Here is a 26,757-nt window from a genome sequence, read left to right as displayed (position 1 = left end):
AAGAGTTCCGTCACGACTGCAGAGGGTCAGGGGGTCGGCGTGGCTTCACCGACGCGTGGGGAAAGGGCAAGTCCCTGTTCGGGCGCCATTATGTGGTAAATAAATAAATAATACCTCTCTTTTTGACTAGACATATATCATAACAGATAGCTCAATAAATAAGAGTCAAGATTCGAGGTAGTAGGAGTTTTTGCAGGTTTAATACAGCATAAGGACAGGAACAGGACAACCTGCATAGGAATAGGATGGCAGGGCCCAGCAGCTGCTGGGGCTGGGTCTGGGATGAGCGCGCTGACTTTTAATAACAATACATGAGCATATATACATAACGCAAACACATAGCATTACATTGCAGTAGGCGTAGCAGTGGGTGGAGCAAAAGGCGTGACGCGTAGCAGTCGCGAAAGATAAGGGCGAAAAGAGGTGTAACAGGGCGTATACATAGACATGTGATGCAAACGTAACAGAATATGTCATGAATAGGGCGGAAACCATGGAGGGGGCTACCTAAGGAGCCGGGACCTCTAACCTGGTGGTGCGCGCAAACTAGCAATGACGTATCACTAGGAGAAGCTGGGGGCTATGAACTCTGTGCTAGGAGCAGAGACTGAAGTCTGGAGAGTCAGGGCGACATGTACCTAAACAGTATCTAGTATCTGATGTTTAGAGAACATGTTGATATAAACTAGAAGTCAGGAGAGGAAAGGCTAACTTGATTCTAAGACTGGACCATGCATTATTCTACATGTAGTGCGTGATGAAGAATATTAAATGACCATTAAATGCAGTATTTCTCTAACGTGGAGACGTGAAGGCTAGACAATGACGGAAACTATTGATGCAGTTCAGTAGCTTAGGAATGCAGAGAAGGAGGACTGAACTGATAACTGGAATCATAACATATTCTTGGCAGACTCAGAGGCTGAGCCAGGCTGGGCCGGGCACTGCGAGGCAGGAAGTAAGTGAAGGGTCGAGGATACAGGTGGGGGCTGTATCGCTCCTCAGCGAGGCTGCAGGAGACAGGAGCTGAATCTGGTGTCCAGGCCCTTTTGAGGCCTAGAAACGGGGACTTTATAATAGAATAACGTGCACACTGAGAAACGTGGCAACGTAGCTTTACATAGGCCTGATATTCGTAGTATTCACGAGGACTAGAAACTGGCATACTAGAAGTGGACACAACTGTAATTGCGTCATTAATCGGACATGGGGAATACATATGCATATTTAATCATGCACACATAACATATGATGGATGACACGTAGGGACACAGAACATGGCAAAATTTACTTTTCCACAGGGGACAAGGGATGGGAGGCAGGGAAGGGCTGGAGCAGCAGATAACAGCGCTGGGTCAGACCCCAGACAGGACTGGGTGGGGACAAGGGAGGAAGGGAGGCAGGGAAGTGCTGGAGCCGCAGATAACAGCACTGGGTCAGACCGCGGACAGGACTGGGTAGGGACAAGGGAGGAAGGGAGGCAGGGAAGGGCTGAAGCAGAAGATAACAGCGCTGGGTCAGACCCCAGACAGGACTGGGTGGGGACAAGGGAGGAAGGGAGGCAGGGAAGGGCTGGAGCAGCAGATAACAGCGCTGGGTCAGACCCGGGACAGGACTGGGTGGGGACAAGAGAAGGGAGGCAGGGATGGGCTGCAGCAGTAGATAACCACTGGGTCAGACCCTGGACAGGACAAGGTGGGGACAAGGGAATGGAGGCAGGAAGTGCTGGGTCAGACCCCGGACAGGACTGGGTGGGGACAAGAGAATGGAGGCAGGAAGGGATTCACCAGCAGATAACAGCGCTGGGTCATACCCCGGACTGGGTGGGCACAAGGGAATGGAGGCAGGGAAGGGCTGGAGCAGCAGATAACAGCGCTGGGTTAGACCCCGGACTGGGTGGGGACAAGGGAATGGAGGCAGGGAAGGGCTGGAGAAGTAGATATCAGCGCTGGGTCAGAGCCCGGACAGGACTGGGTGGGGACAAGGGAGGAAGGGAGGCAGGGAAGGGCTGGAGCAGCAGATAACAGCGCTGGGTCAGACCCTGGGCAGGACTGGGTGGGGACAAGGGAGGAAGGGAGGCAGGGAAGGGCTGGAGCAGCAGATAACAGCGTTGGGTCAGACCCCGGACAGGACTGGGTGGGGACAAGAGAAGGGAGGCAGGGAAGGGCTGCAGCAGTAGATAACCACTGGGTCAGACCCTGGACAGGACAGGGTGGGGACAAGGGAAGGGAGGCAGGAAGAGCTGGGGCAGACCCCGGACAGGACAGGGTGGGGACAAGAGAAGGAAGGCAGGGAAGGGATGGGGCAGCAGATAACAGCGCTGGGTCAGACCCCGGACAAAACTGGGTGGGGACAAGAGACGGGAGGCAGGGAAGGGCTGGGGCAGCAGATAACAGCGCTGGGTCAGACCCCGGACAGGACTGGGAGGGGACAAGAGAAGGGAGGCAGGGAAGGGCTGCAGCAGCAGATAACCGCTGGGTCAGACCCTGGACAGGACAGGGTGGGGACAAGGGAATGGAGGCAGGAAGGGCTGGGTCAGACCCCGGACAGGACTGAATGGGGACAAGAGAAGGGAGGCAGGGAAGGGCTGAAGCAGCAGATAACAGCGCTGGGTCAGACCCCGGGCAGGACTGGGAGGGGACGAGAAGGGAGGCAGGGAAGGGCTGCAGCAGCAGATAACGGCTGGGTCAGACCCTGGACAGGACAGGGTGGGGACAAGGGAATGGAGGCAGGAAGTGCTGGGTCAGACCCCGGACAGTAGTGGGAGGGGAATAGAGAAGGGAGGCAGGGAAGGGCTGGGGTCAGACCACGGACAGGACTGGGTGGGGACAAGAGAAGGGAGGCAGGAAGGGCTGCACCAGCAGATAACAGCGATGGGTCAGACCCCAGACAGGACTGGGTGGGGACAAGAGAATGGAGGCAGGAAGGGCTGCACCAGCAGATAACACTGTTGGGTCAGACCCCGGACAGGACTGGGTGGAGACAAGGGAATGGAGGCAGGAAAGGGCTGCAGAGGCAGATACCAGCGCTGGGTCAGACTCCGGACAGGACTGGTTGGGGACAAGGGAAGGGAGGCAGGGAAGGGCTGAAGCAGCAGATAACAGCGCTGGGTCAGACCCCGGACAGGACTTGGTGGGGACAAGAAAAGGGAGGCAGGGAAGGGCTGGGGTCAGACCCCGGACAGGACTGGGTTGGGACAAGAGAAGGGAAGGGCTGGGGCAGCAGATAACAGTGCTGGGTCAGACCCCTGACTGGGTGGGGACAAGAGAATGGAGGCAGGGAAGGGCTGGAGCATTAGATAACAGCGCTGGGTCAGACCCCGGACAGGACTGGGTGGGGACAAGGAAGGAAGGCAGGGAAGGGCTGGAGCAGCAGATAACAGCGCTGGGTCAGACCCCTGAGAGGACTGGGTGGGGACAAGGGAGGAAGGGAGGCAGGGAAGGGGTGAAGCAACAGATAACAGCATTGGGTCAGACCATGGACAGGACTGGGTGGGGACAAGAGAAGGGAGGCAGGGAAGGGCAGGGGTCAGACCCCAGACAGGACTGGGTAGGGACAAGAGAAGGGAAGGGCTGGGGCAGCAAATAATAGTGCTGGCTCAGACCCCAGGCATGACTGGGTGGGGACAACAGAATGGAGGCAGGGAGGGCTGCACCAGAAGATAACAGCGCTGGGTCAGACCACGGGCAGGACTGGGAGGGGACAAGAGAAGGAAGGCAGGGAAGGGCTGGAGCAGCAGATAACAGCGCTGTGTCAGACCCCGGACAGGACAGGGTGAGGACAAGAGAAGGGAGGCAGGGAAGGGCTGGGGTCAGACCCCGGACAGAATTGGGTAGGGACAAGAGAAGGGAAGGGCTCGGGCAGCAGATAACAGCGCTGGCTCAGACCCCAGGCATGACTGGGTGGGGACAACAGAATGGAGGCAGGGAAGGGCTGGAGCAGCAGATAACAGCGCTGGGTCAGACCCCGGGCAGGACTAGGAGGGGACGAGAAGGGAGGCAGGGAAGGGCTGCAGCAGCAGATAACGGCTGGGTCAGACCCTGGAGAGGACAGGGTGGGGACAAGGGAATGGAGGCAGGAAGTGCTGGGTCAGACCCCGGACAGTACTGGGAGGGGACTAGAGAAGGGAGGCAGGGAAGGGCTGGGGTCAGACCACGGACAGGACTGGGTGGGGACAAGAGAAGGAGGCAGGAAGGGCTGCACCAGCAGATAACAGCGATGGGTCAGACCCCAGACAGGACTGGGTGGGGACAAGAGAATGGAGGCAGGAAGGGCTGCACCAGCAGATAACACTGTTGGGTCAGACCCCGGACAGGACTGGGTGGAGACAAGGGAATGGAGGCAGGAAAGGGCTGCAGAGGCAGATAACAGCGCTGGGTCAGACTCCGGACAGTCTGGTTGGGGACAAGGGAAGGGAGGCAGGGAAGGGCTGAAGCAGCAGATAACAGCGCTGGGTCAGACCCCGGACAGGACTGGGTGGGGACAAGAAAAGGGAGGCAGGGAAGGGCTGGGGTCAGACCCCGGACAGGACTGGGTAGGGACAAGAGAAGGGAAGGGCTGGGGCAGCAGATAACAGTGCTGGGTCAGACACCGGACTGGGTGGGGACAAGAGAATGGAGGCAGGGAAGGGCTGGAGCATTAGATAACAGCGCTGGGTCAGACCCCGGACAGGACTGGGTGGGGACAAGGAAGGAAGGCAAGGAAGGGCTGGAGCAGCAGATAACAGCGCTGGGTCAGACCCCTGAGAGGACTGGGTGGGGACAAGGGAGGAAGGGAGGCAGGGAAGGGGTGAAGCAACAGATAACAGCATTGGGTCAGACCATTGACAGGACTGGGTGGGGACAAGAGAAGGGAGGCAGGGAAGGGCAGGGGTCAGACCCCAGACAGGACTGGGTAGGGACAAGAGAAGGGAAGGGCTGGGGCAGCAAATAATAGTGCTGGCTCAGATCCCAGGCATGACTGGGTGGGGACAACAGAATGGAGGCAGGAAGGACTGCACCAGCAGATAACAGCGCTGGGTCAGACCACGGACAGGACAGGGAGGGGACAAGAGAAGGAAGGCAGGGAAGGGCTGGAGCAGTAGATAACCACTGGGTCAGACCCTGGACAGGACAGGGTGGGGACAAGGGAAGGGAGGCAGGAAGAGCTGGGGCAGACCCCGGACAGGACAGGGTGGGGACAAGAGAAGGAAGGCAGGGAAGGGATGGGGCAGCAGATAACAGCGCTGGGTCAGACCCCGGACAAAACTGGGTGGAGACAAGAGACGGGAGGCAGGGAAGGGCTGGGGCAGCAGATAACAGCGCTGGGTCAGACCCCGGACAGGACTGGGAGGGGACAAGAGAAGGGAGGCAGGGAAGGGCTGCAGCAGCAGATAACCGCTGGGTCAGACCCTGGACAGGACAGGGTGGGGACAAGGGAATGGAGGCAGGAAGGGCTGGGTCAGACCCCGGACAGGACTGAATGGGGACAAGAGAAGGGAGGCAGGGTAGGGCTGAAGCAGCAGATAACAGCGCTGGGTCAGACCCCGGGCAGGACTGGGAGGGGACGAGAAGGGAGGCAGGGAAGGGCTGCAGCAGCAGATAACGGCTGGGTCAGACCCTGGACAGGACAGGGTGGGGACAAGGGAATGGAGGCAGGAAGTGCTGGGTCAGACCCCGGACAGTACTGGGAGGGGACTAGAGAAGGGAGGCAGGGAAGGGCTGGGGTCAGACCACGGACAGGACTGGGTGGGGACAAGAGAAGGGAGGCAGGAAGGGCTGCACCAGCAGATAACAGCGCTGGGTCAGACCCCGGGCAGGACTGGGAGGGGACGAGAAGGGAGGCAGGGAAGGGCTGCAGCAGCAGATAACGGCTGGGTCAGACCCTGGACAGGAGAGGGTGGGGACAAGGGAATGGAGGCAGGAAGTGCTGGGTCAGACCCCGGACAGTACTGGGAGGGGACTAGAGAAGGGAGGCAGGGAAGGGCTGGGGTCAGACCACGGACAGGACTGGGTGGGGACAAGAGAAGGGAGGCAGGAAGGGCTGCACCAGCAGATAACAGCGATGGGTCAGACCCCAGACAGGACTGGGTGGGGACAAGAGAATGGAGGCAGGAAGGGCTGCACCAGCAGATAACACTGTTGGGTCAGACCCCGGACAGGACTGGGTGGAGACAAGGGAATGGAGGCAGGAAAGGGCTGCAGAGGCAGATAACAGCGCTGGGTCAGACTCCGGACAGGACTGGTTGGGGACAAGGGAAGGGAGGCAGGGAAGGGCTGAAGCAGCAGATAACAGCGCTGGGTCAGACCCCGGACAGGACTTGGTGGGGACAAGAAAAGGGAGGCAGGGAAGGGCTGGGGTCAGACCCCGGACAGGACTGGGTTGGGACAAGAGAAGGGAAGGGCTGGGGCAGCAGATAACAGTGCTGGGTCAGACCCCGGACTGGGTGGGGACAAGAGAATGGAGGCAGGGAAGGGCTGGAGCATTAGATAACAGCGCTGGGTCAGACCCCGGACAGGACTGGGTGGGGACAAGGAAGGAAGGCAGAGAAGGGCTGGAGCAGCAGATAACAGCGCTGGGTCAGACCCCTGAGAGGACTGGGTGGGGACAAGGGAGGAAGGGAGGCAGGGAAGGGGTGAAGCAACAGATAACAGCATTGGGTCAGACCATGGACAGAACTGGGTGGGGACAAGAGAAGGGAGGCAGGGAAGGGCAGGGGTCAGACCCCAGACAGGACTGGGTAGGGACAAGAGAAGGGAAGGGCTGGGGCAGCAAATAATAGTGCTGGCTCAGACCCCAGGCATGACTGGGTGGGGACAACAGAATGGAGGCAGGGAGGGCTGCACCAGAAGATAACAGCGCTGGGTCAGACCACGGGCAGGACTGGGAGGGGACAAGAGAAGGGAGGCAGGGAAGGGCTGGAGCAGCAGATAACAGCGCTGGGTCAGACCCCGGACAGGACAGGGTGAGGACAAGAGAAGGGAGGCAGGGAAGGGCTGGGGTCAGACCCCGGACAGAATTGGGTAGGGACAAGAGAAGGGAAGGGCTCGGGCAGCAGATAACAGCGCTGGCTCAGACCCCAGGCATGACTGGGTGGGGACAACAGAATGGAGGCAGGAAGGGCTGCACCAGCAGATAACAGCGCTGGGTCAGACCACGGACAGGACTGGGAGGGGACAAGAGAAGGGAGGCAGGGAAGGGCTGGAGCAGTAGATAACCACTGGGTCAGACCCTGGACAGGACAGGGTGGGGACAAGGGAAGGGAGGCAGGAAGAGCTGGGGCAGACCCCGGACAGGACAGGGTGGGGACAAGAGAAGGAAGGCAGGGAAGGGATGGGGCAGCAGATAACAGTGCTGGGTCAGACCCCGGACAAAACTGGGTGGGGACAAGAGACGGGAGGCAGGGAAGGGCTGGGGCAGCAGATAACAGCGCTGGGTCAGACCCCGGACAGGACTGGGTTGGGACAAGAGAAGGGAAGGGCTGGGGCAGCAGATAACAGTGCTGGGTCAGACCCCTGACTGGGTGGGGACAAGAGAATGGAGGCAGGGAAGGGCTGGAGCATTAGATAACAGCGCTGGGTCAGACCCCGGACAGGACTGGGTGGGGACAAGGAAGGAAGGCAGGGAAGGGCTGGAGCAGCAGATAACAGCGCTGGGTCAGACCCCTGAGAGGACTGGGTGGGGACAAGGGAGGAAGGGAGGCAGGGAAGGGGTGAAGCAACAGATAACAGCATTGGGTCAGACCATGGACAGGACTGGGTGGGGACAAGAGAAGGGAGGCAGGGAAGGGCAGGGGTCAGACCCCAGACAGGACTGGGTAGGGACAAGAGAAGGGAAGGGCTGGGGCAGCAAATAATAGTGCTGGCTCAGACCCCAGGCATGACTGGGTGGGGACAACAGAATGGAGGCAGGGAGGGCTGCACCAGAAGATAACAGCGCTGGGTCAGACCACGGGCAGGACTGGGAGGGGACAAGAGAAGGAAGGCAGGGAAGGGCTGGAGCAGCAGATAACAGCGCTGTGTCAGACCCCGGACAGGACAGGGTGAGGACAAGAGAAGGGAGGCAGGGAAGGGCTGGGGTCAGACCCCGGACAGAATTGGGTAGGGACAAGAGAAGGGAAGGGCTCGGGCAGCAGATAACAGCGCTGGCTCAGACCCCAGGCATGACTGGGTGGGGACAACAGAATGGAGGCAGGGAAGGGCTGGAGCAGCAGATAACAGCGCTGGGTCAGACCCCGGGCAGGACTAGGAGGGGACGAGAAGGGAGGCAGGGAAGGGCTGCAGCAGCAGATAACGGCTGGGTCAGACCCTGGAGAGGACAGGGTGGGGACAAGGGAATGGAGGCAGGAAGTGCTGGGTCAGACCCCGGACAGTACTGGGAGGGGACTAGAGAAGGGAGGCAGGGAAGGGCTGGGGTCAGACCACGGACAGGACTGGGTGGGGACAAGAGAAGGAGGCAGGAAGGGCTGCACCAGCAGATAACAGCGATGGGTCAGACCCCAGACAGGACTGGGTGGGGACAAGAGAATGGAGGCAGGAAGGGCTGCACCAGCAGATAACACTGTTGGGTCAGACCCCGGACAGGACTGGGTGGAGACAAGGGAATGGAGGCAGGAAAGGGCTGCAGAGGCAGATAACAGCGCTGGGTCAGACTCCGGACAGTCTGGTTGGGGACAAGGGAAGGGAGGCAGGGAAGGGCTGAAGCAGCAGATAACAGCGCTGGGTCAGACCCCGGACAGGACTGGGTGGGGACAAGAAAAGGGAGGCAGGGAAGGGCTGGGGTCAGACCCCGGACAGGACTGGGTAGGGACAAGAGAAGGGAAGGGCTGGGGCAGCAGATAACAGTGCTGGGTCAGACACCGGACTGGGTGGGGACAAGAGAATGGAGGCAGGGAAGGGCTGGAGCATTAGATAACAGCGCTGGGTCAGACCCCGGACAGGACTGGGTGGGGACAAGGAAGGAAGGCAGGGAAGGGCTGGAGCAGCAGATAACAGCGCTGGGTCAGACCCCTGAGAGGACTGGGTGGGGACAAGGGAGGAAGGGAGGCAGGGAAGGGGTGAAGCAACAGATAACAGCATTGGGTCAGACCATAGACAGGACTGGGTGGGGACAAGAGAAGGGAGGCAGGGAAGGGCAGGGGTCAGACCCCAGACAGGACTGGGTAGGGACAAGAGAAGGGAAGGGCTGGGGCAGCAAATAATAGTGCTGGCTCAGATCCCAGGCATGACTGGGTGGGGACAACAGAATGGAGGCAGGAAGGACTGCACCAGCAGATAACAGCGCTGGGTCAGACCACGGACAGGACAGGGAGGGGACAAGAGAAGGAAGGCAGGGAAGGGCTGGAGCAGTAGATAACCACTGGGTCAGACCCTGGACAGGACAGGGTGGGGACAAGGGAAGGGAGGCAGGAAGAGCTGGGGCAGACCCCGGACAGGACAGGGTGGGGACAAGAGAAGGAAGGCAGGGAAGGGATGGGGCAGCAGATAACAGCGCTGGGTCAGACCCCGGACAAAACTGGGTGGAGACAAGAGACGGGAGGCAGGGAAGGGCTGGGGCAGCAGATAACAGCGCTGGGTCAGACCCCGGACAGGACTGGGAGGGGACAAGAGAAGGGAGGCAGGGAAGGGCTGCAGCAGCAGATAACCGCTGGGTCAGACCCTGGACAGGACAGGGTGGGGACATGGGAATGGAGGCAGGAAGGGCTGGGTCAGACCCCGGACAGGACTGAATGGGGACAAGAGAAGGGAGGCAGGGTAGGGCTGAAGCAGCAGATAACAGCGCTGGGTCAGACCCCGGGCAGGACTGGGAGGGGACGAGAAGGGAGGCAGGGAAGGGCTGCAGCAGCAGATAACGGCTGGGTCAGACCCTGGACAGGACAGGGTGGGGACAAGGGAATGGAGGCAGGAAGTGCTGGGTCAGACCCCGGACAGTACTGGGAGGGGACTAGAGAAGGGAGGCAGGGAAGGGCTGGGGTCAGACCATGGACAGGACTGGGTGGGGACAAGAGAAGGGAGGCAGGAAGGGCTGCACCAGCAGATAACAGCGCTGGGTCAGACCCCGGGCAGGACTGGGAGGGGACGAGAAGGGAGGCAGGGAAGGGCTGCAGCAGCAGATAACGGCTGGGTCAGACCCTGGACAGGAGAGGGTGGGGACAAGGGAATGGAGGCAGGAAGTGCTGGGTCAGACCCCGGACAGTACTGGGAGGGGACTAGAGAAGGGAGGCAGGGAAGGGCTGGGGTCAGACCACGGACAGGACTGGGTGGGGACAAGAGAAGGGAGGCAGGAAGGGCTGCACCAGCAGATAACAGCGATGGGTCAGACCCCAGACAGGACTGGGTGGGGACAAGAGAATGGAGGCAGGAAGGGCTGCACCAGCAGATAACACTGTTGGGTCAGACCCCGGACAGGACTGGGTGGAGACAAGGGAATGGAGGCAGGAAAGGGCTGCAGAGGCAGATAACAGCGCTGGGTCAGACTCCGGACAGGACTGGTTGGGGACAAGGGAAGGGATGCAGGGAAGGGCTGAAGCAGCAGATAACAGCGCTGGGTCAGACCCCGGACAGGACTTGGTGGGGACAAGAAAAGGGAGGCAGGGAAGGGCTGGGGTCAGACCCCGGACAGGACTGGGTTGGGACAAGAGAAGGGAAGGGCTGGGGCAGCAGATAACAGTGCTGGGTCAGACCCCGGACTGGGTGGGGACAAGAGAATGGAGGCAGGGAAGGGCTGGAGCATTAGATAACAGCGCTGGGTCAGACCCCGGACAGGACTGGGTGGGGACAAGGAAGGAAGGCAGAGAAGGGCTGGAGCAGCATATAACAGCGCTGGGTCAGACCCCTGAGAGGACTGGGTGGGGACAAGGGAGGAAGGGAGGCAGGGAAGGGGTGAAGCAACAGATAACAGCATTGGGTCAGACCATGGACAGAACTGGGTGGGGACAAGAGAAGGGAGGCAGGGAAGGGCAGGGGTCAGACCCCAGACAGGACTGGGTAGGGACAAGAGAAGGGAAGGGCTGGGGCAGCAAATAATAGTGCTGGCTCAGACCCCAGGCATGACTGGGTGGGGACAACAGAATGGAGGCAGGGAGGGCTGCACCAGAAGATAACAGCGCTGGGTCAGACCACGGGCAGGACTGGGAGGGGACAAGAGAAGGGAGGCAGGGAAGGGCTGGAGCAGCAGATAACAGCGCTGGGTCAGACCCCGGACAGGACAGGGTGAGGACAAGAGAAGGGAGGCAGGGAAGGGCTGGGGTCAGACCCCGGACAGAATTGGGTAGGGACAAGAGAAGGGAAGGGCTCGGGCAGCAGATAACAGCGCTGGCTCAGACCCCAGGCATGACTGGGTGGGGACAACAGAATGGAGGCAGGAAGGGCTGCACCAGCAGATAACAGCGCTGGGTCAGACCACGGACAGGACTGGGAGGGGACAAGAGAAGGGAGGCAGGGAAGGGCTGGAGCAGTAGATAACCACTGGGTCAGACCCTGGACAGGACAGGGTGGGGACAAGGGAAGGGAGGCAGGAAGAGCTGGGGCAGACCCCGGACAGGACAGGGTGGGGACAAGAGAAGGAAGGCAGGGAAGGGATGGGGCAGCAGATAACAGTGCTGGGTCAGACCCCGGACAAAACTGGGTGGGGACAAGAGACGGGAGGCAGGGAAGGGCTGGGGCAGCAGATAACAGCGCTGGGTCAGACCCCGGACAGGACTGGGAGGGGACAAGAGAAGGGAGGCAGGGAAGGGCTGCAGCAGCAGATAACCGCTGGGTCAGACCCTGGACAGGACAGGGTGGGGACAAGGGAATGGAGGCAGGAAGGGCTGGGTCAGACCCCGGACAGGACTGAATGGGGACAAGAGAAGGGAGGCAGGGAAGGGCTGAAGCAGCTGATAGCGCTGGGTCAGACCCCGGGCAGGACTGGGAGGGGACGAGAAGGGAGGCAGGGAAGGGCTGCAGCAGCAGATAACGGCTGGGTCAGACCCTGAACAGGACAGGGTGGGGACAAGGGAATGGAGGCAGGAAGTGCTGGGTCAGACCCAGGACAGTACTGGGAGGGGACTAGAGAAGGGAGGCAGGGAAGGGCTGGGGTCAGACCACGGACAGGACTGGGTGGGGACAAGAGAAGGGAGGCAGGAAGGGCTGCACCAGCAGATAACAGCGCTGGGTCAGACCCCGGGCAGGACTGGGAGGGGACGAGAAGGGAGGCAGGGAAGGGCTGCAGCAGCAGATAACGGCTGGGTCAGACCCTGGACAGGACAGGGTGGGGACAAGGGAATGCAGGCAGGGAAGGGCTGGAGCAGCAGATAACAGCGCTGGGTAAAACCCCGGACAGGACTGGGTGGGGTCAAGGGAAAGAGGGCAGAGAAGGGCTGCAGAGGCAGATAACAGCGCTGGGTCAGACTCCGGACAGGACTGGTTGGGGACAAGGGATGGGAGGCAGGGAAGGGCAGGAGCAGCAGATAACAGCGCTGGGTCAGACCCCAGACAGGACTGGGTGGGGATAAGGGAGGAAGGGAGGCAGGGAAGTGCTGGAGCCGCAGATAACAGCACTGGGTCAGACCGCGGACAGGACTGGGTGGGGACAAGGGAGGAAGGGAGGCAGGGAAGGGCTGAAGCAGAAGATAACAGCGCTGGGTCAGACCCCGGACAGGACTGGGTGGGGACAAGGGAGGAAGGGAGGCAGGGAAGGGCTGGAGCAGCAGATAACAGCGCTGGGTCAGACCCCGGACAGGACTGGGTGGGGACAAGAGAAGGGAGGCAGGGATGGGCTGCAGCAGTAGATAACCACTGGGTCAGACCCTGGACAGGACAAGGTGGGGACAAGGGAATGGAGGCAGGAAGTGCTGGGTCAGACCCCGGACAGGACTGGGTGGGGACAAGAGAATGGAGGCAGGAAGGGATGCACCAGCAGATAACAGCGCTGGGTCAGACCCCGGACTGGGTGGGCACAAGGGAATGGAGGCAGGGAAGGGCTGGAGCAGCAGATAACAGCGCTGGGTTAGACCCCGGACTGGGTGGGGACAAGGGAATGGAGGCAGGGAAGGGCTGGAGAAGCAGATATCAGCGCTGGGTCAGAGCCCGGACAGGACTGGGTGGGGACAAGGGAGGAAGGGAGGCAGGGAAGGGCTGGAGCAGCAGATAACAGCGCTGGGTCAGACCCTGGGCAGGACTGGGTGGGGACAAGGGAGGAAGGGAGGCAGGGAAGGGCTGGAGCAGCAGATAACAGCGTTGGGTCAGACCCCGGACAGGACTGGGTGGGGACAAGAGAAGGGAGGCAGGGAAGGGCTGCAGCAGTAGATAACCACTGGGTCAGACCCTGGACAGGACAGGGTGGGGACAAGGGAAGGGAGGCAGGAAGGGCTGGGTCAGACCCCGGACAGGACTGAATGGGGACAAGAGAAAGGAGGCAGGGTAGGGCTGAAGCAGCAGATAACAGCGCTGGGTCAGACCCCGGGCAGGACTGGGAGGGGACGAGAAGGGAGGCAGGGAAGGGCTGCAGCAGCAGATAACGGCTGGGTCAGACCCTGGACAGGACAGGGTGGGGACAAGGGAATGGAGGCAGGAAGTGCTGGGTCAGACCCCGGACAGTACTGGGAGGGGACTAGAGAAGGGAGGCAGGGAAGGGCTGGGGTCAGACCACGGACAGGACTGGGTGGGGACAAGAGAAGGGAGGCAGGAAGGGCTGCATCAGCAGATAACAGCGCTGGGTCAGACCCCGGGCAGGACTGGGAGGGGACGAGAAGGGAGGCAGGGAAGGGCTGCAGCAGCAGATAACGGCTGGGTCAGACCCTGGACAGGACAGGGTGGGGACAAGGGAATGGAGGCAGGAAGTGCTGGGTCAGACCCCGGACAGTACTGGGAGGGGACTAGAGAAGGGAGGCAGGGAAGGGCTGGGGTCAGACCACGGACAGGACTGGGTGGGGACAAGAGAAGGGAGGCAGGAAGGGCTGCACCAGCAGATAACAGCGATGGGTCAGACCCCAGACAGGACTGGGTGGGGACAAGAGAATGGAGGCAGGAAGGGCTGCACCAGCAGATAACACTGTTGGGTCAGACCCCGGACAGGACTGGGTGGAGACAAGGGAATGGAGGCAGGAAAGGGCTGCAGAGGCAGATAACAGCGCTGGGTCAGACTCCGGACAGGACTGGTTGGGGACAAGGGAAGGGAGGCAGGGAAGGGCTGAAGCAGCAGATAACAGCGCTGGGTCAGACCCCGGACAGGACTTGGTGGGGACAAGAAAAGGGAGGCAGGGAAGGGCTGGGGTCAGACCCCGGACAGGACTGGGTTGGGACAAGAGAAGGGAAGGGCTGGGGCAGCAGATAACAGTGCTGGGTCAGACCCCGGACTGGGTGGGGACAAGAGAATGGAGGCAGGGAAGGGCTGGAGCATTAGATAACAGCGCTGGGTCAGACCCCGGACAGGACTGGGTGGGGACAAGGAAGGAAGGCAGAGAAGGGCTGGAGCAGCAGATAACAGCGCTGGGTCAGACCCCTGAGAGGACTGGGTGGGGACAAGGGAGGAAGGGAGGCAGGGAAGGGGTGAAGCAACAGATAACAGCATTGGGTCAGACCATGGACAGAACTGGGTGGGGACAAGAGAAGGGAGGCAGGGAAGGGCAGGGGTCAGACCCCAGACAGGACTGGGTAGGGACAAGAGAAGGGAAGGGCTGGGGCAGCAAATAATAGTGCTGGCTCAGACCCCAGGCATGACTGGGTGGGGACAACAGAATGGAGGCAGGGAGGGCTGCACCAGAAGATAACAGCGCTGGGTCAGACCACGGGCAGGACTGGGAGGGGACAAGAGAAGGGAGGCAGGGAAGGGCTGGAGCAGCAGATAACAGCGCTGGGTCAGACCCCGGACAGGACAGGGTGAGGACAAGAGAAGGGAGGCAGGGAAGGGCTGGGGTCAGACCCCGGACAGAATTGGGTAGGGACAAGAGAAGGGAAGGGCTCGGGCAGCAGATAACAGCGCTGGCTCAGACCCCAGGCATGACTGGGTGGGGACAACAGAATGGAGGCAGGAAGGGCTGCACCAGCAGATAACAGCGCTGGGTCAGACCACGGACAGGACTGGGAGGGGACAAGAGAAGGGAGGCAGGGAAGGGCTGGAGCAGTAGATAACCACTGGGTCAGACCCTGGACAGGACAGGGTGGGGACAAGGGAAGGGAGGCAGGAAGAGCTGGGGCAGACCCCGGACAGGACAGGGTGGGGACAAGAGAAGGAAGGCAGGGAAGGGATGGGGCAGCAGATAACAGTGCTGGGTCAGACCCCGGACAAAACTGGGTGGGGACAAGAGACGGGAGGCAGGGAAGGGCTGGGGCAGCAGATAACAGCGCTGGGTCAGACCCCGGACAGGACTGGGAGGGGACAAGAGAAGGGAGGCAGGGAAGGGCTGCAGCAGCAGATAACCGCTGGGTCAGACCCTGGACAGGACAGGGTGGGGACAAGGGAATGGAGGCAGGAAGGGCTGGGTCAGACCCCGGACAGGACTGAATGGGGACAAGAGAAGGGAGGCAGGGAAGGGCTGAAGCAGCTGATAGCGCTGGGTCAGACCCCGGGCAGGACTGGGAGGGGACGAGAAGGGAGGCAGGGAAGGGCTGCAGCAGCAGATAACGGCTGGGTCAGACCCTGGACAGGACAGGGTGGGGACAAGGGAATGGAGGCAGGAAGTGCTGGGTCAGACCCCGGACAGTACTGGGAGGGGACTAGAGAAGGGAGGCAGGGAAGGGCTGGGGTCAGACCACGGACAGGACTGGGTGGGGACAAGAGAAGGGAGGCAGGAAGGGCTGCACCAGCAGATAACAGCGCTGGGTCAGACCCCGGGCAGGACTGGGAGGGGACGAGAAGGGAGGCAGGGAAGGGCTGCAGCAGCAGATAACGGCTGGGTCAGACCCTGGACAGGACAGGGTGGGGACAAGGGAATGGAGGCAGGGAAGGGCTGGAGCAGCAGATAACAGCGCTGGGTAAAACCCCGGACAGGACTGGGTGGGGTCAAGGGAATGAGGGCAGAGAAGGGCTGCAGAGGCAGATAACAGCGCTGGGTCAGACTCCGGACAGGACTGGTTGGGGACAAGGGATGGGAGGCAGGGAAGGGCAGGAGCAGCAGATAACAGCGCTGGGTCAGACCCCAGACAGGACTGGGTGGGGACAAGGGAGGAAGGGAGGCAGGGAAGTGCTGGAGCCGCAGATAACAGCACTGGGTCAGACCGCGGACAGGACTGGGTGGGGACAAGGGAGGAAGGGAGGCAGGGAAGGGCTGAAGCAGAAGATAACAGCGCTGGGTCAGACCCCGGACAGGACTGGGTGGGGACAAGGGAGGAAGGGAGGCAGGGAAGGGCTGGAGCAGCAGATAACAGCGCTGGGTCAGACCCCGGACAGGACTGGGTGGGGACAAGAGAAGGAAGGCAGGGATGGGCTGCAGCAGTAGATAACCACTGGGTCAGACCCTGGACAGGACAAGGTGGGGACAAGGGAATGGAGGCAGGAAGTGCTGGGTCAGACCCCGGACAGGACTGGGTGGGGACAAGAGAATGGAGGCAGGAAGGGATGCACCAGCAGATAACAGCGCTGGGTCAGACCCCGGACTGGGTGGGCACAAGGGAATGGAGGCAGGGAAGGGCTGGAGCAGCAGATAACAGCGCTGGGTTAGACCCCGGACTGGGTGGGGACAAGGGAATGGAGGCAGGGAAGGGCTGGAGAAGCAGATATCAGCGCTGGGTCAGAGCCCGGACAGGACTGGGTGGGGACAAGGGAGGAAGGGAGGCAGGGAAGGGCTGGAGCAGCAGATAACAGCGCTGGGTCAGACCCTGGGCAGGACTGGGTGGGGACAAGGGAGGAAGGGAGGCAGAGAAGGGCTGGAGCAGCAGATAACAGCGTTGGGTCAGACCCCGGACAGGACTGGGTGGGGACAAGAGAAGGGAGGCAGGGAAGGGCTGCAGCAGTAGATAACCACTGGGTCAGACCCTGGACAGGACAGGGTGGGGACAAGGGAAGGGAGGCAGGAAGGGCTGGGTCAGACCCCGGACAGGACTGAATGGGGACAAGAGAAGGGAGGCAGGGTAGGGCTGAAGCAGCAGATAACAGCGCTGGGTCAGACCCCGGGCAGGACTGGGAGAGGACGAGAAGGGAGGCAGGGAAGGGCTGCAGCAGCAGATAACGGCTGGGTCAGACCCTGGACAGGACAGGGTGGGGACAAGGGAATGGAGGCAGGAAGTGCTGGGTCAGACCCCGGACAGTACTGGGAGGGGACTAGAGAAGGGAGGCAGGAAGGGATGCACCAGCAGATAACAGTGCTGGGTCAGACCCCGGACTGGGTGGGCACAAGGGAATGGAGGCAGGAAAGGGCTGGAGCAGCAGATAACAGCGCTGGGTCAGACCCCGGACTGGGTGGGGACAAGGGAATGGAGGCAGGGAAGGGCTGGAGAAGCAGATATCAGCGCTGGGTCAGAGCCCGGACAGGACTGGGTGGGGACAAGGGAGGAAGGGAGGCAGGGAAGGGCTGGAACAGCAGATAACAGCGCTGGGTCAGACCCTGGGCAGGACTGGGTGGAGACAAGGGAGGAAGGGAGGCAGGGAAGGGCTGGAGCAGCAGATAACAGCGCTGGGTCAGACCCCGGACAGGACTGGGTGGGGACAAGAGAAGGGAGGCAGGGAAGGGCTGCAGCAGTAGATAACCACTGGGTCAGGCCCTGGACAGGACAGGGTGGGGACAAGGGAAGGGAGGCAGGAAGAGCTGGGGCAGACCCCGGACAGGACAGGGTGGGGACAAGAGAAGGAAGGCAGGGAAGGGATGGGGCAGCAGATAACAGCGCTGGGTCAGACCCCGGACAAAACTGGGTGGGGACAAGAGACGGGAGGCAGGGAAGGGCTGGGGCAGCAGATAACAGCGCTGGGTCAGACCCCGGACAGGACTGGGAGGGGACAAGAGAAGGGAGGCAGGGAAGGGCTGCAGCAGCAGATAACCGCTGGGTCAGACCCTGGACAGGACAGGGTGGGGACAAGGGAATGGAGGCAGGAAGGGCTGGGTCAGACCCCGGACAGGACTGAATGGGGACAAGAGAAGGGAGGCAGGGAAGGGCTGAAGCAGCAGATAACAGCGCTGGGTCAGACCCCGGCAGGACTGGGAGGGGACGAGAAGGGAGGCAGGGAAGGGCTGCAGCAGCAGATAACGCCTGGGTCAGACCCTGGACAGGACAGGGTGGGGACAAGGGAATGGAGGCAGGAAGTGCTGGGTCAGACCCCGGACAGTACTGGGAGGGGACTAGAGAAGGGAGACAGGGAAGGGCTGGGGTCAGACCACGGACAGGACTGGGTGGGGACAAGAGAAGGGAGGCAGGAAGGGCTGCACCAGCAGATAACAGCGATGGGTCAGACCCCAGACAGGACTGGGTGGGGACAAGAGAATGGAGGCAGGAAGGGCTGCACCAGCAGATAACACTGTTGGGTCAGACCCCGGACAGGACTGGGTGGAGACAAGGGAATGGAGGCAGGAAAGGGCTGCAGAGGCAGATAACAGCGCTGGGTCAGACTCCGGACAGGACTGGTTGGGGACAAGGGAAGGGAGGCAGGGAAGGGCTGAAGCAGCAGATAACAGCGCTGGGTCAGACCCCGGACAGGACTGGGTGGGGACAAGAAAAGGGAGGCAGGGAAGGGCTGGGGTCAGACCTCGGACAGGACTGGGTAGGAAAAAGAGAAGGGAAGGGCTGGGGCAGCAGATAACAGGGCTGGGTCAGACCCCGGACTGGGTGGGGACAAGAGAATGGAGGCAGGGAAGGGCTGGAGCATTAGATAACAGCGCTGGGTCAGGCCCCGGACAGGACTGGGTGGGGACAAGGAAGGAAGGCAGGGAAGGGCTGGAGCAGCAGATAACAGCGCTGGGTCAGACCCCTGACAGGACTGGGTAGGGACAAGGGAGGAAGGGAGGCAGGGAAGGGGTGAAGCAGCAGATAACAGCATTGGGTCAGACCACGGACAGGACTGGGTGGGGACAAGAGAAGGGAGGCAGGGAAGGGCAGGGGTCAGACCCCAGGCATGACTGGGTGGGGACAACAGAATGGAGGCAGGAAGGGCTGCACCAGCAGAAAACAGCGCTGGGTCAGACCACGGGCAGGACTGGGAGGGGACAAGAGAAGGGAGGCAGGGAAGGGCTGGAGCAGCAGATAACAGCGCTGGGTCAGACCCCGGACAGGACAGGGTGAGGACAAGAGAAGGGAGGCAGGGAAGGGCTGGGGTCAGACCCCGGACAGAATTGGGTAGGGACAAGAGAAGGGAAGGGCTCGGGCAGCAGATAACAGTGCTGGCTCAGACCCCAGGCATGACTGGGTGGGGACAACAGAATGGAGGCAGGTAAGGGCTGGAGCAGCAGATAACAGCGCTGGGTCAGACCCCGGACAGGACTGTGTGGGGACAAGGGAATGAGGGCAGGGAAGGGCTGCAGAGGCAGATAACAGCGCTGGGTCAGACTCCGGACAGGACTGGTTGGGGACAAGGGAAGGGAGGCAGGGAAGGGCTGAAGCAGCAGATAACAGCGCTGGGTCAGACCCCGGACAGGACTGGGTGGGGACAATAAAAGGGAGGCAGGGAAGGGCTGGGGTCAGACCCCGGAGAGGACTGGGTAGGGACAAGAGAAGGGAAGGGCTGGGGCAGCAGATAACAGTGCTGGCTCAGACCCCAGACATTACTGGGTGGGGACAACAGAATGGAGGCAGGAAGGGCTGCACCAGCAGATAACAGCGCTGGGTCAGACCACGGACAGGACTGGGAGGGGACAAGAGAAGGGAGGCAGGGAAGGGGTGGAGCAGCAGATAACAGCGCTGTGTAGGACCCCGGACAGGACAGGGTGAGGACAAGAGAAGGGAGGCAGGGAAGGGCTGGGGTCAGACCCCAGACAGGAATGGGTAGAGACAAGAGAAGGGAAGGGCTGGGGCAGCAGATAACAGTGCTGGCTCAGACCCCAGGCATGACTGGGTAGGGACAACAGAATGGAGGCAGGGAAGGGCTGGAGCAGCAGATAACAGCGCTGGGTCAGACCCCGGACAGGACTGGGTGGGGACAAGGGAATGAGGGCAGGGAGGGGCTGCAGAGGCAGATAACAGCGCTGGGTCAGACTCCGGACAGGACTGGTTGGGGACAAGGGAAGGGAGGCAGGGAAGGGCTGGAGCAGCAGATAACAGCGCTGGGTCAGACCCCGGACAGGACTGGGTGGGGACAAGGGAGGAAGGGAGGCAGGGAAGGGCTGGAGCAGCAGATAACAGCGCTGGGTCAGACCCCGGACAGGACTGGGTGGGGGCAAGAGAAGGGAGGCAGGGAAGGGCTGCAGCAGTAGATAACCACTGGGTCAGACCCTGGACAGGACAGGGTGGGGACAAGGGAATGGAGGCAGGAAGTGCTGGGTCAGACCCCGGACAGGACTGGGTGGGGACAAGAGAATGGAGGCAGGAAGGGATGCACCAGCAGATAACAGTGCTGGGTTAGACCCTGGACTGGGTGGGGACAAGGGAATGGAGGCAGGGAAGGGCTGGAGCAGAAGATATCAGCGCTGGGTCAGAGCCCGGACAGGACTGGGTGGGGACAAGAGAAGGGAAGGGCTGGGGCAGCAGATAACAGTGCTGGCTCAGACCCCAGGCATGACTGGGTGGGGACAACAGAATGGAGGCAGGAAGGGCTGCACCAGCAGATAACAGCGCTGGGTCAGACCACGGACAGGACTGGGAGGGGACAAGAGAAGGGAGGCAGGGAAGGGCTGGAGCAGGAGATAACAGCGCTGGGTAGGACCCCGGACAGGACAGGGTGAGGACAAGAGAAGGGAGGCTGGAAAGGGCTGGAGCAGCAGATAACAGTGCTGGGTCAGACCCCAGGCATGACTGGGTGGGGACAAGGGAATGAGGGCAGGGAAGGGCTGCAGAGGCAGATAACAGCGCTGCGTCAGACTCCGAACAGGACTGGTTGGGGACAAGGGAAGGGAGGCAGGGAAGGGCTGGAGCAGCAGATAGCAGCGCTGGGTCAGACCCCGGACAGGACTGGGTGGCGACAAGGGAGGAAGGGAGGCAGGGAAGGGCTGAAGCAGCAGATAACAGTACTGGGTCAGACCCCGGACAGTACTGGGAGGGGACAAGAGAAGGGAGGCAGGGAAGGGCTGGAGCAGCAGATAACAGCGCAGGGTCAGACCCCGGACAGGACTAGGAGGGGACAAGGGAATGAGGGCAGGGAAGGGCTGCAGAGGCAGATAACAGCGCTGGGTCAGACTCCGGACAGGACTGGTTGGGGACAAGGGAAGGGAGGCAGGGAAGGGCTGGAGCAGCAGATAACAGCGCTGGGTCAGACCCCGGACAGGACTGGGTGGGGACAAGGGAGGAAGGGAGGCAGGGAAGTGCTGGAGCAGCAGATAACAGCGCTGGGTCAGACCGCGGACAGGACTGGGTGGGGACAAGGGAGGAAGGGAGGCAGGGAAGGGCTGAAGCAGCAGATAACAGCGCTGGGTCAGATCCCGGACAGGACTGGGTGGGGACAAGGGAGGAAGGGAGGCAGGGAAGGGCTGGAGCAGCAGATAACAGCGCTGGGTCAGACCCCGGACAGGACTGGGTGGGGACAAGAGAAGGGAGGCAGGGAAGGGCTGCAGCAGTAGATAACCACTGGGTCAGACCCTGGACAGGACAGGGTGGGGACAAGGGAATGGAGGCAGGAAGTGCTGGGTCAGACCCCGGACAGGACTGGGTGGGAACAAGAGAATGGAGGCAGGAAGGGATGCACCAGCAGATAACAGTGCTGGGTCAGACCCCGGACTGGGTGGGCACAAGGGAATGGAGGCAGGGAAGGGCTGGAGCAGCAGATAACAGCACTGGGTCAGACCCCGGACTGGGTGGGGACAAGGGAATGGAGGCAGGGAAGGGCTGGAGCAGCAGATATCAGCGCTGGGTCAGAGCCCGGACAGGACTGGGTGGGGACCAGAGAAGGGAAGGGCTGGGGCAGCAGATAACAGTGCTGGCTCAGACCCCAGGCATGACTGGGTGGGGACAACAGAATGGAGGCAGGAAGGGCTGCACCAGCAGATAACAGCGCTGGGTCAGACCACGGACAGGACTGGGAGGGGACAAGAGAAGGGAGGCAGGGAAGGGCTGGAGCAGGAGATAACAGCGCTGGGTAGGACCCCGGACAGGACAGGGTGAGGACAAGAGAAGGGAGGCTGGAAAGGGCTGGAGCAGCAGATTACAGTGATGGGTCAGACCCCAGGCATGACTGGGTGGGGACAAGGGAATGAGGGCAGGGAAGGGCTGCAGAGGCAGATAACAGCGCTGAGTCAGACTCCGAACAGGACTGGTTGGGGACAAGGGAAGGGAGGCAGGGAAGGGCTGGAGCAGCAGATAGCAGCGCTGGGTCAGACCCCGGACAGGAGTGGGTGGGGACAAGGGAGGAAGGGAGGAAGGGAGGCAGGGAAGGGCTGAAGCAGCAGATAACAGTACTGGGTCAGACCCCGGACAGGACTGGGAGGGGACAAGAGAAGGGAGGCAGGGAAGGGCTGCAGCAGCAGATAACAGCGCAGGGTCAGACCACAGACAGGACTGGGTGGGGACAAGGGAATGAGGGCAGGGAAGGGCTGCAGAGCCAGATAACTGCGCTGGGTCAGACTCTGGACAGGACTGGTTGGGGACAAGGGAAGGGAGGCAGGGAAGGGCTGGAGCAGCAGATAACAGAGCTGGGTCAGACCCCGGACTGGGTGGGGACAAGGGAATGAGGGCAGGGAAGGGCTGCAGAGCCAGATAACTGCGCTGGGTCAGATTCCGGACAGGACTGGTTGCGGACAAGGGAAGGGAGGCAGGGAAGGGCTGGAGCAGCAGATAACAGAGCTGGGTCAGACCCCGGACAGGACTGGGAGGGGACAAGAGAATGGAGGCAGGGAAGGGCTGCAGCAGACTCCATAGAAGATTGAAGGCAATCCTTGCCTCACCCAGGTAAGAATCCGTTATATCCAAATACAGGAAGCCAGACCCCTAAATGTTAATGATTAGCGTTAACTCTATTTAGACGCACACTGCCTTTTATTTTATTTTATTTTATTTTCATGTTTAGCTTCGTGTGATAGCAGCCACATCTTTGGTAAACTGCCACGTCGCTTTTATTCACCAGCCGAGTTTTGCTGCACCAGTATTTGAGCTTATTCAGGTATGCCGTTTCAAGTACTAGCGGTGCGCAGATACATTTAAGTATTTCACCAGTTCTCTGTAACTAGAATTCTCAGTTCAAACTAGTATTACATACTTAGATAAGATGTGTCTATTCATTTTAACTCCACAGCTCGCACCGCAGCAGCCATATCCTCGGCAAGCTGCAACGTTGCTTTTAGTAAACAGGCAAGTTTTAGTGCACTCGAATCTGCACCAAGTCAGGTATGCCTTTAATATTATTTTCATCGTGTATACAGAGATAGGAACCTAATTAGGTCCGTGGGACTGTTTTTTCACAAGCATTTTTTTTTAAATTTATTTTCAGCAGTACCCAATCATCTGGACCATTGCTATAATAGGTATGTAGTAAACCCAAGGAACATAACATCTCAGAGTCCCGAGCTTATGAAATTTATGATTTAAAGATACAATTTTGTATCTCTCTTATATCCACAGACATCCGGACCCTAATCCACAGATTTCGAGTACCTAACAACAGGTCTTTTAGATATATCCAGCCATATCACGTCCCAGGCAAACCGCCTACAGGGAGATCGCCCTTACGATTAGAATAAAGCTTCATGGCGTGCCCGTCAACTAGGTAAAGATTTGTCATACCATTAAGAGGGATATCCCCGGTATAGTCAATAAAACTGAGGGCCTATGTTCCACTCCTAATGCGGTAAATTTACTACACTCTTTGTTTTTGTCCATTGTTATGTGACAGCAGATCACCACCTTCTGTAGGACTTGAACTGTCCCAGAGCACCCTAAATCACAGGTGTCACTATCCATAAGACAGCACAAACCAGTGATTGCTCTACAGAATCTCTGCCAGAGCCTGAGTCAGGTGAGCCACATTTTCATCATCACTTTTGAAAATCAGAGTTCGATATAAAACCCTTTACAGGTATCAGGTTATTTAAAAACATCAATAACAGACCAGGAATTAACCGCAATGCTACTATAACAAAGGCTATCTATCGACCATTAGCCCCAATAGCAGGTCATACATTTACAGAAGTCTCTGTTTCCTATAGTCCTTTATAAATTACTGGGAAGACCATCTCCCACTATTTAGACAAATGACAGGAGAGCATGCCATCCAAGTACCTTTTTACTCTGTGTCTGCAGACCCCATCATATTATATTTGTTCCATCCTGAACTCTTGGCATTCTTCATCTTTGTTCAATTTCCTCCTTTCTTTTTACGCTTACTTTTACCCTGTAAACATAGCTCTTTGCAGGTACACAGAAACGGTCTTAATGTATCTTCTAAAACAATGTGAATGTTGTTCCCAGACAGAAATATTTGCTGAAATGTCAAAAAAGTAATTTGGAATATGTATCTTATAATGTTTATCTTCTTTGTAGATTGTTTTAAAAGCTTCTAGATGGTAATTTCCGGACGAAGACACTTGTTGTCGAAATGCGTAGAGAAGAATTCGTCATTACCTCATTTGTATTTTTTATTGTTTTTTATATAAATTGTTGTCAATCCAATGTATTTGTATTATGTATAAATATTTTGAATGTAAAACTTTTATTCATATGTACATGATAATTATTAAAACATTAAGAATTTTTTAAAAAGAAGATACCCTCTTGCAGTTCCATGTCATTTCAGTAGTCTGGGTCTCAACACATTGTAAATTTAGGTTGCATGCCTGGGTGTGTTATTTTTAATGGGATGGGAAGGGATGCAGCAGCAGATAACAGTGCTGGGTCAGCTCAGTACTAAATTTAATCTCAAGAATTCGGCAGGGAGGTGGGGGTGGGGAGGTTATTTAATTGAGGAGCCTGGCACAGGGCCCTCTTCCTCTGGGGAATTTCCGCAAGAGAAGAGGTGCTGCTGCTACAGAGTGTGAGGTGAAGGGGCGTCCGGGGAGCAGTGGGCCTTGGCCGGGATGGAGTACCCTCAAACAGAAGGGGAGGTGAGATGCTGGTGCAGCCGGTTTGTGGCTGGACATGAAGACAGCAACCTGGTTTATTAGGTCTCGACTATTCTATCCCACAGGGATAAATAGACGAGAGTAATGTAGTTGAACCAAAATCTCTGACCAAGTGAATTCCAAACGGATTTCTTCCAATGCATGTGATCTATTGAACCGTGACGCTTTGCGAGCGCGCGCTTGGCCTCACTCACACCCTATATGCCTGCTCCCCCGCCGCCTACGCCTCGCACCAGACTCCCCCGCCGCTCGCCATATGCTCGTTCCCTCCCACTCCTGCTTGCTTCCCCTCCCCCGCCTCGCACCAGACTACCATTTGTCGCACGCATCAGCAATACCCCCGGTTCCTTTTTAGGTTTCGCCTGTCGAAAGCTGCGCAGGCGAAATCTTTTGTTTAGAGTATGTGAGTCTAGTCCTGCCCCTCTGTTCCATTGGCTAGCTCCATAAATGGAGGCTAGCCATTGGAACAGAGATCTGTCCGTCAATGCCGGAGCAGAGTCGGGGGCGTTCCGGCGATTTTTAGGCATTCAGCCCCTTTGGTAACATCATTGCGGTGGTGGGCGGTTCCTATTTGTTTGGGGGGGAAGGTTTGTTTTGGTCATTGCAGGCCGACCGCCGCCGGAAGAAGTCCAGGTGAGTGCTTTTTCTTGCCGTTTGCTGTTCCCGCCCCCCCCTCCCGCTGTCCGTGCCTTTCCCGCCCCCCCTCCTGCTGTCCGTGCCTTTCCCGCCCCCCCTCCCGCTGTCCTTGCCTTTCCCGCCCCCCTCCCGCTGGGAGGGGGGTCGGAAGTTGTCCCTCCCTTGGGGCTGCCCCCGGCCTCACCTCCCCACAACAATAATCTCAGAACATCGTGGGGGTCAGGGTGGATACGTGCGGGTCACTCTGCTGCCAGGAATCCGGGGGAGGGGGAGGGGCGAGGAGTAACATCAAAGTGTTGCAATGCACACAGGTTCAACCACGGAGGGGCCCTGCCCCCTCTCTGCCCCCCAGCCCCCCCTGCAGACCGCTCGCTGCATGTCCGCCCGGCGCGGCCTGGGTGTCCGGCCGGCTCAGGCTCTCTCGTTTGTGCATGCAGCACACGAACAGAAATAAGTGATTCACTATTGCACTCACGTTAGGTGGTCACTGCACACGTCCCTTGGACTAAACTGTTCACTGGGCTCCCCCGCCTCGAGGCGCTGCAAGAAGCAGCCAAACTCCCATGGTCTCACACGGTCTGCTCTTCAGCCTGCTGAACAAAAGCACAATGACGCTTTTTAAAGGGCTGTCCACTCCAAACATGGTATTCAGTATAGACAAAAAGGTTTGAAAAATATTTACCACCCACGGACATAACCAACTATCTAATACTACACAACCAGCGCCTTCTAATACTACACAATCAGCGCTAATACTACACAACCAGGGTTATGTAATACTACACAACCAGCGTTATGTAATCCTACACAACCAGCCCTATCTAATACTACACAAACAGCGCCTTCTAATATTACACAACTAGCGCTATGTAATACTACACAACTAGTGCTATCTAATACTACACAACTAGCGCTATCTAATACTACACAACCAGCGCTAAAACTAAACAACCACTCTATCTAATACTGCACCACCACTCTATATAAAACTGCACAACTAGGGCATCTAATACTGTACAACCAGCTCTATGTAATACTGC

At 59.1% G+C, this 26,757-nt stretch overlaps 1 protein-coding gene across 1 annotated transcript in view; it reads right to left on the bottom strand.

Annotated features, from left to right (window-relative positions):
- The window catches only part of LOC144768065 (uncharacterized), a 161,127-nt gene extending 134,825 nt beyond the window's left edge, over positions 1-26,302 (bottom strand). The window contains exon 1 of the mRNA XM_078651440.1: positions 26,193-26,302. The gene's annotated coding sequence lies outside the window, so the exon portion shown is untranslated. The remainder of the gene's footprint in view (positions 1-26,192) is intronic.
- Between the last annotated feature and the right edge of the window lie 455 nt (positions 26,303-26,757).

This window comes from Lissotriton helveticus, chromosome 1_1 (assembly GCF_964261635.1).
Source record: "Lissotriton helveticus chromosome 1_1, aLisHel1.1, whole genome shotgun sequence".
Taxonomy (NCBI): Eukaryota; Metazoa; Chordata; class Amphibia; order Caudata; family Salamandridae; genus Lissotriton; species Lissotriton helveticus.
Note: the sequence above shows the minus strand (reverse complement) of the source record. Positions and strands in the feature narration are given on the sequence as shown.